Consider the following 13681-nt stretch of genomic DNA (forward strand, 5'->3'; position numbering starts at 1 on the left):
CAGTTATCTCGAATCAGCGTCGTCTTACACGTGTTTACAGTTCGGTCACCGATCATGGAACGATTCGTCGCAGCGCGACTAGCACGGTGTTCTTCAACCTTTGCGCTTTCTCATTCTCCTTGCTTATCCTGCGATGCCCTATTTCTTTTATCTTAACGACACGTAGAAGAAACCGACACGTGGCAGGGAACGTTTGCATGTGTAAAAGATACCCTTCGCTTTTATTCCCCTCCCTTTCTCTCTCTAATTTTAGGAATCTTCATCTTATGGTATCTTTAAAATGAAATCTATCCAATTTACCCAATTCAAAGTAAGTGGCTTAATTACTTGGGTTCGGGAACATGGACTTCTACAAATAAATACAAATTTCCTTATTCATCAAACACTGACTAAATTATATGAACCGTAATAAGTTTATATACTGTATTTATGTGTTATGCCGGCAACGAGATTCATAGCGATTGCTTTTAAGGTTCATCGAACTATCGAAAATCGCGAATTTTGGTTTAACGACGAATTCTAAGCGTCGCGAATGTATAATTTTTGGCCGACAAATTGTAAGAGGCGCTAATGTTACAGACGTCATGATGCCCCACGGCGAGCGTAAGATGATAACAATGCCCTGAAAGGATCTGTCCACGGAGTAGATTAGACGATGAACCTTCTGGCAAAAGGACTGAATCGAGCAGCTCAGCGCATACCCCAGAACCCTAACCGTTTTAGTGCCAGGGGTTTATCCGTGCCGGATTGTGCCATGCAGCGCGATAGCGCTTCGAATTGACGATCGTGACCAAACATCGCGACGCAGTTCACCACTGTACGCAAACAGCGAGGGCGCTGCTTGGCGTTAAAACGGTTAAAGGTATGATATCATTTAGAGAAATAAGTCTATGTCTAGATAAGTGAGTTCGAGTTTAGTTTGGGTTAGATTTCCATTGCATTCGTATTTGAATTAGATTTGGATTAAATTTCGATTACGTTAGACTTCGATAATTCAACTACAAGTAATGATGATAGTCGTACTCATAAAATAGTCGAATTAGCGGTCGGCGAAAGAATAGATGAGAGAGGGAGAACGCTTCCATAAAGTGGAATGACGAGTTTGCCGATTGTCTATCGGAATTCCTATAGCTTCATTTTTTGCCATCATGGTAAAATTGACTCGATGGAATTGTCGAGGGAAACAACCCGAAAGCAGTATATTTTTAAATACGGCAGGTGATGTTAAAATTCAACTTTGGGTTCAACGTAGGAAGAATAAGATTCGTTTGTAAGAATTTATGTTCAAGACATGTTGAGTCAATATAAACGCTGAGCCAACGTTTATTGAGATTGATGGAGATAATTAGTCATCCAACGGTAACATGTTGCGCAAGGTAGAAACTATGGATGAATTTTATACGGATATGCGTGCAAAAGTGACGTCACGGGAATTCTTGTATACAATCGAAAAACAAGATTTAGTTAAAATATTTTGCGATTCTGCAACAACTTTTAATGAATTAAGGAAAAGCAGTCGTCGTTTATCTGCTGAGAGCACAGTATGGAGGTAGATCTCAATGTATAATTTAAGAATGGCATTTCAAAGGATTCGTTAACATCATTACGCTTCAATCCCAAATTTATAGCGAATGCTGGGAGAACTTTTAGAGATCGCAGAAATTTATCGTGCACGTTATGCACCAAAGGAGAAGAATATCGAGTAGCAGCTTTAAAACATTTGTATAAAGTCAAGATACATGCCCGAAAAAAGAATGAAAAGGAAAAATTGTGCGACTGAAGAAATCCGTCTTGGAATAAAATATGTTATTAATTACCTCGATTACTTCCTCGAGGTAATACGACAGTCGTACCTAATGGTGGCACATATCCTCCAATAGAGGAAAAGAGGAGGAGACTTTAATGGTAATTTCGGCTGAGTCATCCTTATAATTAATGTGAATTTAATTATTTAGGTTACAATATCAGATAGAGATATTAAAATATAAACTGCAAGCAAATTGTAAATCTTGTAAAAGAAGGTTCGAAAATATACTGATATATACTTGACTCTTGTACGTTTTGCCTCTCTCTGTCTTTGTCTCTGTCACTCTCCCCTCTCCTCCAATAAAGAAAGACTCCTTGATTTGCTATGATCCGACTTGAGTGTATTGAATTTTTGGATTTTCGAATTCCCAGTACTATTTGGATAAAAAATAAAAAAGTCCTTTTTATAATAATGTATTTGTTGAAAATTTTAATTTTGAAACTATCGCTGATTATCGTGTTTACTTTTGCTACCTTGATCATCGTAATTTGTACGTTTTATATTATATTATACATATACATATGTGTACGTATGTACGTATACGTATGTACATATGTGTTATACGTTCGTTAGACGCCACATGAGGCTTCTTTGTTCATCTTGACACGTGTAATTCTATGTGGGAGACCACGAATAAAAGGAGTCCACGTGGAGAAGGAAATTGATATAAATTGTAATAATCATAAGAGGATTCACCGATACACGTGCCAGTCTATCACCTAAAATAAAACCATTCATCTTAACACGTTTTCTGTTCGTCACGTGGCACGTGACAAAACACATTTTATTAGACTATTAGAAGTTCAAGTATGATTTATTCCCTTGAGACTTGAACTACGTTTCGATATTCATATATGTAATATGTACTTTCATTCTTTAATAAACCACTAACTGGAATTGTTGTTTTATATTTAAACAACTGAAAAAAATATACATCATGACCGTTTTGTGTTTGCAGTTTTCGTATTGAACGTTTTTAGCACTAATTGCCAATGCACATAGTACTAACCCGCGTGATGTTGCTAAAACAAGCAAAATTTTAATGAGGTTCTAATTTACATAACCTACACTAGTTTCTTCTAACTGATCAACAACTTTTAAAAATGTGTAAATACTTACTTGCAAAATATGTATACTTTGTTGTTATTTTACTATTTATCATAAACTGAGACGATTGTTATTCTATTTCTCCTAATTGGTATTATCCATGATAAACTAATTATGATATTTCTTAATCCAAATGCAGTCAAGTGAAAGTAGCTTATATGTTATATTTCATTTATTTTCATAGAAGGTTTAGAAAATATTTAGAGTAGGTATATATACAGGGTGACCTGTAACTGTTGACACAATTGGGTATAGAGTGATTCTATGAGTAAAAGTAAGGCGGAAAAATGAAATAAAAAATTTGTACGTTTCATTTCCGAGAAAGTCGAGGTTGAAAATTTGATAAGTGTACTTGGCTAATTCCGGACTGAACAAGAGTAAATAATCAACAGGATAAGCTACGTGTAGAGATAAATAAACTACGTGCGAAAATAAATCAAGTTTAGAATACAATTTTTTCTTAAGATGCTTTTTTTTCGAGAAAAATAAGTTTAAAAATTTATGTGTATCATCAGATCAGTTCTTAACTAACACGTTCAAACATTAGATTCTTGAAAATGACGGATTAACAAGAAAAATTTTATTTTACAATTTTTACTTATTTTTGCATATATAATAACCTCCATCCAAATTTAGTCTGTACTTAGCCAAGTTTACGTATACTGATCAATTTTCAAACTCGATAGTCTAAGAAACGAAGCGTCGTATGAAAGAATTTTATTCCACATTTTTTACTTATTTTTTCATAGAATCACTTTGTACCTAATTGTACCATTAGTTACCGACCACCCTGTATAAGGATATAACAAGTAGAGTGGATGATTCTTTTATTTTTTATGATTAAATGATTCTAGCTTTCTAAATCTGAGTACTGTATATAATTTAAAGTCGATGATAATACAAAATAAAATAAGTAATAATTAAAATAATCGATTCTCTTTTGCGCTTCAACGATATCCAAACAAAATTTCAAACGTTCTTCTATTTCGTAGGTATAAAGATCATGTCAACAGTCACAATCATCCTGAACAATAAACGAAGCTTACAAAAAGAAAAAAGAACGATAAGAACATTGATTGATCGAATGAAACTAATAGAATTACAGCAATTTTTCTAATAAGATAATTCCCTTAATACATTTGCATTCTTTCCGTATATCAATATTTATACTTCACCTTCTATTTATACACACTGACTAGCTTAAAAAAAAAGCAAGATAAAATCGCACGGGGATTCCCTGAAAGACATTAACTAGAAATTGTTCAAGATACAAGTCACTCGTGCTTCGTTAGCGTTGGGAATGATACCGCATCGATATCAATTTACGAATTTTGATTCTACGTCGTAAGATCGTAGGTATCAAGAATAGTCGATACCTTTTCAATATTTAATATAAAAATTGATACTGCATGAAAATATTAATACTAATATTATACCCGCAAAGTAGAAATCAATCTACAGGATGTTCTAGTAATCATGGCACGAATGGTAAGAGGATGATTCTATGTGACAAAATAAGTAAAAAGATGAGATTCAACTATCAGACTATCCTAATTATATCGATCGAATTTGAAATTAATTTGAAAGAGCATATAGAAGCTACACGATATGTATTTAGCGCGAGTATACAAATACATATTTCACAGAGATCGCAAAAGTATTTAAGATATTTCGGTTATCTATTATATTAATAATGTATAAACTTCAACATTCGACGGAACCATTTTTGAAAATGATGTGTTTGAGATAGTTCTTCATACTGTATACTGATTTTTCACTAAATATACGTTTGCGATGAATATCCCGTAATTTTTATACTCTGTATGCATTTTTAGATTGATTTCAAATTTAACCTATATAACGAAGATAGCCGATTCTCATCTCATTGATAATAAAATTTCAAAATGTTTTATATAACAAACACAATATACGTATAACAGTCTTTTGTGGTAAATGTTCTAATATTTTCGTGAATTGTTCGAGTATCATCGATATGCATCGTATCAATCCCATCACTGACTACAAGTCACTCGTGCTTGTTACCTTTGAGTTCCTATAAGAAAGGGAGGGGACAGGGAGACAGGATTTCGTCCAGTGAACTAGGGAGAAAATGGGCCAATCACAGCGGCTCGGTGGTTCGGGGTTCGGGAGAGTTCGGCTGGGACGAGGTAAGCACGACTGACTTCGTGAATCTTTCGCAATTCGCTTCAGTTCGTCCAGCAGAGAAGCAACGCTCGTTCCGTGACGATGTTCTTCACGCTGCAGTTTATATCTACTGTATATAGGCAGCTTTAGGCGGGTTAACACGCGAAATTTTTTTCAAAAATTTTCAAAACATAACCTCAAATACATGACTCGATACATTTCACACGAAAATATGTGAAGTGGTGCGTCAGGTTTCCAAAGTTTGTGCTTGGCGGAATTGTTTGACAGTTTTCCAAACGAATCCTCGTGAAGCAATCCGCAAGCTGCATGTCGACCGAAACCTGCTTCGTCCAAATGGATTGATCTTTTCTACTTCCGAAGAAATTTTGTTTGGTAAGTGTCTACTTTTACTTTTCAGTTAGACTTCTCAATTGTATAAGGTGTCCCAGAAATCGTCATACAATTCACAAAGGGGTGGTTCAACGTGAAAAAATAAATCGAAAATATATGTAGAATAAAATATTTCATACCAAACTCTATTTTTAGTAAAATCGAATTTTAAAATTCGTTTAGTGTACAATTTGGCTAATTACTGACTGGATTGAAATAAACAACCAGCAGTTATACTATAGTTATACTATATGCGAGAATAAATAAAAAGTGTGGAATCAAATTTTTCCGTTTAAGGTTTAATACACCATTCACAAGAAAATAGGATTTGAAAGTTTGATTAAGAATTCGCTTGATACACGCGTACTTGATCAATTTTCAAATTTCGTTTCCTCGGAAACTACTTTCACACATAGTTTGTAGAACAACGTCCTATTGATTATTTACCTTTGTCCAGTTCAAGCCAATTAGCCAAGTTCAAATTGTACTTTACAAATTTTTCTTCAAAACTAAACATCGTATGAACAAATTTTATTTTATATCTTCGATCTGTTTTTTTACGTAGAATGTTTGTCTACCTATTGAACCACGATTGTTGGATCACCTTGTGTATATGATACATGAAGATTGACAAAGATGGTTCTTTAGTATGCTGGAATGAATATCTTTAGTCTCAGATCATATAACGGAAGAAATGATAATATATACGCTTTGTGATTTTTTTTATAAAATTCATAACATGATTCCATCGTGTTTTTCTTCTTGTATTGCATTTCTGTATTTCAATTTAACACGAAAATATACATACGTAGCGTAACTATATCAATAAGTTGCCTTTTTATAGTTATATAAGCATTAAAGTAAATAATTCTAGGTGAAATTAGAAAATGTATTTAATCGAATCGCTCACTGAGCATTAACTATATGTAATTTTGCATTACATAGTATAGAAGCTACACTTAGTGCAAATTAGGAAATATTTTTAACCGAATTAATTACTTAGCATTAGCTATGTGTAATTCTATGAAAACTATAGAAATTGTTAAAATTAGGAAATATATTTAATTGAATGAAACATGCGTTATAGAAGGTGCATTTAATGAAACATAGCTTAAGAATGCATTTTATTCTATGAATTAGTGATTTGGTAGTTTTCCATCAACATTAAGTAAGCTTCCGATTTAATATTTTGTTATCGGTGAAAATATGTAATTTGTATTCCTGTCGTTGACGTCTTTCCTTGCGAACAATGACTTTCATTCTATTGCCACGCGTGCATAATAGAGGTTTGTCGCAGCGTGTACGGTAAACGTTTTCGTGCTCATCGGAGAAGCACGAGCATCCTGTTATGCCCCTACATTGCCAGCCATAAGTCATCGGACTCGAACAAAAAAGTCGACCAAACCGAAAATCTTAGTTTCAATCAATCGAATTAATGTAGGCGGAAAATAAGTTTTTGGAAATGTTTATATTTATTTTTAAATTTAATATTAATTATTTGTATAGAAAAGATTTTTTATTTGCATACATGTGTATATATAAATTTTTTTATCGTATGTAATTTTTATAGTAGTTTTATAATATTGTATTTTTAATTATTATATAAGATAGACCGAAACATTATATCTTGTCTGTTATGTCATTCGATTGCGAAAATATTCGATTATTTCATAGAATTTTTTTTACTTTTGCTTTACTTTCTTTTATATTTGTCGATATTAACGATATTTCTTTTAAACAATTTTTTACTCATTACATGATATTTTTTTTCATGCATTTTTATAAAAAGATTTCTCAAGTTATACAATATTGTTTTGTTATTTCTAATGACGATCACATTTTTTTCTATTTCTGATCATTTATATTAAATTATAAATTAAAATTAAATTATATATGACAATTTTTCGCCATTTTACTAGAAACCTATCTAACTATATGTGTAACAACTTATGGACGGTAGTATATATCGCTAACTACATACAGTACACGTTTAGAAAGTATAAATTTTTGCTGGATTGCGTAATTCATATTCAAGCATATTGATGACCTTTGGTTCTTCTTAATGGTTCTTATACGTTATGTAGCACCAAAAAATTTGAGATTACATGTATATTTTTGCTAACTGAGATTATTAGAATATATTTCGCTTATCGTTGACATTCTAACTTAAATGGAACTTTACAAAGTATTTAATTTAATAAAGTTTTGCTACAAATATAGTTCAGTGTTTTAGAAAAAATAATAATAAAGGAAGGATTAACTGTAAATCTTTAACGATGTAGTACGTATCATGATAGTGACATCAGATGTTTGAAGTATCCATAGAGGGCTTCTTCGCTTTTTAAAAATTTTCCATGTGGTACTTCAAAGAACGAGATGGGCGAATATATCTAGTCGAAATTTAAGTGGGCGTTGCGTGATTCGTCGAATCAATTGTTTGAACTGCTTGAAGAAATTTGATCCGTTCCAGCTAAGCAACGAGATTATATATTATTCATAAGTTCGAAATTTTACATTACATAAAATGTACTTACAAAGAATCGAATTTTTGGTTTTTAATTTCAATTGTTTGTCAAAATTCAAAATATGAACAATTAAGTCACCATTTCAGTTCTATTAACTTTCTTTCTAGTTTCTGGATTGATCCCGTTTGAGGATACAGAAAATTGCAATAATAAATTCGAACGTAATAAATAACGATATACTAGCAATGTAAACGTACGTCGAACGATTCAATAATCGGTAATTTCTGTAATTTCACGAGTTGTTTTCGACTAATCTTCCCTCTTTGATTCATTATCATTATTATTTTTCATTCTTTATATAACAAATTAAAAATAATGATATTAATCAATAACGTTATTTATTAGAATTTCATAATAAATTTGATACATTAGGATATCTTAAAGTACATTATTGGCTGTTTATCAAACACCCACATTTTCTAACTTTGAGTTATTAGCGAATACGGAATTCTTTAATAACAGTTAAATTTTACGATAATGTTGCTTCAACATTTGGGTAACGTCATTTTCAATGCTTTCATTTTTAGCTTTTGAGGTTATGTTTATAAATATCCTGATTCCTTAACCAACCTCGATGCCTGCTTTACCATTAGAGCTTGCGCGTATTATCCTCCTGTCATGAAAATTTTGTTGTTCGAATGGTAGAACAAGTGCCATTACTTGCTTTTTACAATCGAACCTCGATAAGTCGAATCTCAAGCAAAGAGCTGAAAACTTCAAGTTGCGAAGGTTATGTCTAATCGAGTTTTTCGCTAATAGAGGCTTCGTAGACTGTTGACGTTCTTCAAATCGTATAAGATTTCAAATTGTTTCTGCATTAACCGATTTCAGTCGAAGCCTTTCTAGCCAACCGAGAACCTTCTGCTGATCTTCTAGCGTTACAGTCGTAAGTCTGTTATTTTCCTTTCTTCGAACGAACCACGTGCTTTCGAAGTGGAAAAAACAATTATCGTAGTTGAACTCGTGAATCCGTTGAGCATACCGAGAAACGAATAAAATTCACTGATTCACTTCCTCGTGACCGAAGATCGTGACCAGTGTTTGTTACGTATATATTTAAAGTAACAGATTGGTTAAAAGTTGATATTCCGCTTGCTTTTCGCGCATTAAAAGAATAAACTTATGTAGAAATATTTGTTTTGAAAATATCACGGTTTCCTCGTTAAATCGTAAGCTTGCATTTGAATCGAATGGGGCGGAAGTGAAGTCTGTTGCATGTATATGATATATGAAACGTTTATTGCAGAGTTGGATGTTATTCGAATACAAATTTCCAAATAATTTTTTACAAATTATTCCAGAAACATTTCTCAGCAGGAATTTTCGAACATTTTTAAATAAATCATTGAAACGCAACTTCGATTTAATTCTAAGCCGAATAATTTTTCAACGAAGGTTACAGACGAACGAAATTATTTGGAAATAACGAATAATTTATTATTCGAATAAATTAGCGAAGTAACGAGTTAAATGTGCAACGTAAACCATGATATTATATGGGTGGCTGACGATGAATTGATTTGCGTGTATCGTTGGCCACAGTTCAACGTTCCCAACTGTTGTGACATTGTTTTAATAATTACGTGAATATCTCAAGCGGAATATTTCAGGGTTTAAGCGATAAATGAGGTATTTCGAGTGGTTCAGTTTTACAATTCTTAAATTAAGTATTGCGACAACGAATTAGGTGACGAAAATTAGGTGTTAGGTATACGAACATTGAGGTAGTATTTTTAAATTCCATATATGTAAATATGAATATTAAGTATGATAAACTTAGTAATAATAGGAAAAATAATTAAGGACAAGGAAAATCGATTTTATCTGCATGAGAAATTAATTTTTAATTTAAACTTAATTGTAAGTCAGTTAAAAATAGTAAAAGATTATTATTATAAATTATATTTGTTTTATTAATAGAAATAAGGTAAATAATAATTATAAATGTTATTCTGAAAGCACTGAATAAGCTGATTTGCATATCAACAGGATACAGGAAAAATGTAGCAATAGAATAAAACGTAATAATAAAATGAAACAATTTTTTTATTTATAAATACCATTATATGTTATTATTATATATACATAAAATATTAGAGGCTTTTGGCAAAATTAATTTTTTACCCGTAAAGGCACGAACGAAATTAACGAAAAAAATTAATGTTTATATTTTTCTTAATAACAGATATTCTTGTCCATTTTTGGTTCTCAAATATCGTTACGTTTATTTTACTTTCAAAAATAGAATTCTTAAGAAACGTTCATCGAAAAAGAACTTACAAATTGCTTTAATTAGAACTAATTGAGACACGCTTGTATGTGTTCAGCTGTTCCTTAAAATATCGCAGAAATCGCAGAAAAATGAAAAAGGTGACACTTTGACATTCAATGCTTGGAATCGTTCTCGTATTTCATCCTACTGACGTCATAAAAAAGTTTTATGCCATTTTTTTAAAGAGTAACATAATTGACGTCCGTATCTACCGTTCAACCTTATTCATCTGAAATTGGACCTGAACTTGTTATTAAATTTTGAATATTAAGAATTACAAAAATGTATAATTATTGCACCTCGAAGTGCATAAATTACAGAAGCGCATAAACAGAAAGCTATCGTAGACGTATTGTTGGAAAAAGCACAAAACACATTCATCTTTCTGAATAATCTTTCTGAAAAAGACGTCCCCTGGTTATGCTGTATTGTACATATACGTGAAATAAAAAGTTATAAACCTTAAGTATACTTGTCTGTACTGATTTCTCATAAGCCATAAATGACCTAATATCTATAAGTGGAAGTGTATATAACATTGGTGGACTGGAAGTGAGAATTTCCACAGGCTGGCACAGATAAAAGTATGTACAAATCGAGGGATTCGTTGAAAATATGTCAGCGATATCGGAAGTTATCAAAAGTCGACGATGTACGAAACTGGAAGAATTTTTCAGATAGAAATATTTGCGTGTATATTTTGACGAATGCAAATTTTGACACGCCATTAATCAACAATAATAAATTATAAATTTGTATTGCGTATATTTCACATTATGGGTTTGATTACATAATGGAAATTAACGTAGGCTGCTGTTGGTCAAATGTGCAGAAACAAGTGTCGACTTAGTTTATTTTTTATATCAGACGGGCATAATGAGATTAAACCTGTGACAATCAGCCTGTTATTGCGTGGAAAATCCGTATCGTGTTTGTATTATGTCTGGTCTCTTAGTATTTGCTATCAAATATCAATCGATCTAATTCCTCAATTTTTTTCTTTTAGTGTAAGACCTTTTAGCTTAAAAGCATTTTGATTGGAAATTTAGGAAAGATAATTACTTAAAAATAAGACGACCTTCGGTAATCGTTTAATAATAATAATTCAGGAATTTATGCAAATATACGAGAACATTACCTGCAAAGAATGATAACTTTGGTATCCATTATTAATATGTATGGGAGTATTTTGTATGTAATCGATTGACAGACGCATACATTTACATATTGTACATATTATATATTACATAATGTACGAAATGTTCATTCTTTAAGTGACTTTTAAAACTAGGATATTCCTGTTCTAGTAATTGCAAGAGCAAAAAGATCTGATATCAGTCATTTTGTCCGGTTTCCTAGTTTTAGATGTTAAATTTTAATATCGGGCTTTATAAATAAACGCGAAATAAGGGATAAGAGATGACGATAAAAAGCTTATTAATAAGAATTTTTTAATTTCTCTTTTTTTCGTTCATACGTTTTTTTCTAATTTCTCCGAGAAACAAACAGTTAGACAGACAATAGCTTTTCGTTCCACATTTACGTATCGCTTCCCTCAGGGAAAAGTCCCTACAAAGAGTTGTACCGTTTAACCTTTTTCTTTACTTAGAATAAAATTCATAAATTTATATATATATATATATAATTCGCCACTTTTAGATAACTTATTGCACGATAAATTCAGGTAAATGATTTCGTAGCAAAATACTCACATCCTTTGTAAATTCCGTTTTTATTTGTTTTCCTTATCTCATATAAACTTCACTAGATAGTAAACTATCGCGTTTTCGAGATACATCGTTAATTCTTCGATAGTTTGCTTTTAGTGTGATTCACTTCGAAATTTCGAACGCAATAATGTATAGGGTATCCCAGCAATCGCGGTACAATCGGTAAGTGGGCGATTCTACATGAAAAAACAATTTGGAAATATAGAAGAAAATGTGACGTTTCGTTTTCGAGAGAACCGAGTATGAAAACTCGTGTCGTATACTTGAACTTGGCCAATTCCGGATTGGACAGAAGCGAATAGTCGATAAGAATATACTACGTACGAAAATAAGTTGAAGATGTGTTGGAGATCAAAAATTTGCTCATAGACGCTTCCGAGAAAATGAAATTTGAATCAAGTACGCATGTATCAAGCCAATTCTTAACTCAACACGTTCAAATATCATATTCTTGACAACGAGGTCTTGAACGAACAAATTTTATTCTATAGTTTTTTATTTATTTTCGCACGCAGAACCGCGCCCAGCGGTAATTAGTTAAATTTATATATACTGAATAAATTATTAGCGAGGTATATATGGAAGAATTTTATTCTATTCTATGTTTTCGATTTATCTTTTCACGTAGAATCCTCGTCGATCGTACCATAATTACCGAGACGTTGATATTCGATATCGAATGGATCCGAAAATCGGATCCAATGCGCACGAGAAGCACGCATTGTGCAACCAGGCCTTTGAGGTTAGGTTTGATTCTTTTCAGAAAGGCATCGACAGGTTCTTTTTTAGTCGATGAGTGACATGTTTTTGTAAGTTTCATTTATGGTTTTTGGCAATCTTTGTTTTCAAGCATACATTCATCGAAATTATTATAGTTGATTGACAAGTTAGTCATTCTGACTGATGCAGTAATTGTTGGTTGAAACTGTGATTAAGTAACGTAATTACGATTAAATAAACGTCGATAAAACAAATGGAAGATGGTTCATTTCTTGGACTATTTACGAATTATTATTTAACGGAATACATGCGTCGTGTTTTACTATATATTAGATCGTAAGTTTAGTTATCGATAGTAAATAGGTTGTAAGTACATGAAATTCTCTTCTTTCTTAATGTAGTTTGTGCGTTTTCCTATAATGAATATAAAAAGAGTAAAAAATTCGCGTAAAAATATAAATTTTTCTACGGTATACATAAAAATAATTACAGTGGTGATCATATGTAACATACATAAATAGGGAAAGTTTTAATAAGAAATTGAACATTATTTAGTCGCAATAAAAGTAACTTTCAATTCTAAAGTTAAAGTTAGTACGAGTGAAAATAGGTTATACTCATATATTTTACTAAGATATGAAAACAGTTACAATGGCGGGTATATAATTAGAGATAGTTTCTATACCAAATTATAGGTACTTGATTTACTTGGTAACTATTATTAGAAATACAAATCCGAGAAGTGTTACAAAGTACAAGAGATGCATTTTTAAATCCTGTATTATAGGGAGTGCAGTTGTTTAAATTTATTTATAAAAATTTGTCCGGTCACGTAAAGTCTAGTCTTGAATGTATCTCCATAATTATTGACATAATATCGAGATATGCTCTATGGCATAGAAGTCGATACGATGTTCGTTTCGACCCATACGATCGAAATCACATTAAAATTAGCAATTGTGTCCGAATGATTAATTCATGCCCC

General features: G+C 31.8%; 1 protein-coding gene across 1 annotated transcript in view; it reads left to right on the forward strand.

Annotated features, from left to right (window-relative positions):
* Window positions 1-5116: 5116 nt before the first annotated feature.
* LOC117159596 (uncharacterized) overlaps window positions 5117-13681 on the forward strand; it is a 40104-nt gene continuing 31539 nt past the window's right edge. The window contains exon 1 of the mRNA XM_033339576.2: window positions 5117-5452. The gene's annotated coding sequence lies outside the window, so the exon portion shown is untranslated. The remainder of the gene's footprint in view (window positions 5453-13681) is intronic.

The sequence above is a fragment of the Bombus vancouverensis genome, chromosome 8, assembly GCF_051014615.1.
Source record: "Bombus vancouverensis nearcticus chromosome 8, iyBomVanc1_principal, whole genome shotgun sequence".
NCBI classification, from domain to species: domain Eukaryota; kingdom Metazoa; phylum Arthropoda; class Insecta; order Hymenoptera; family Apidae; genus Bombus; species Bombus vancouverensis.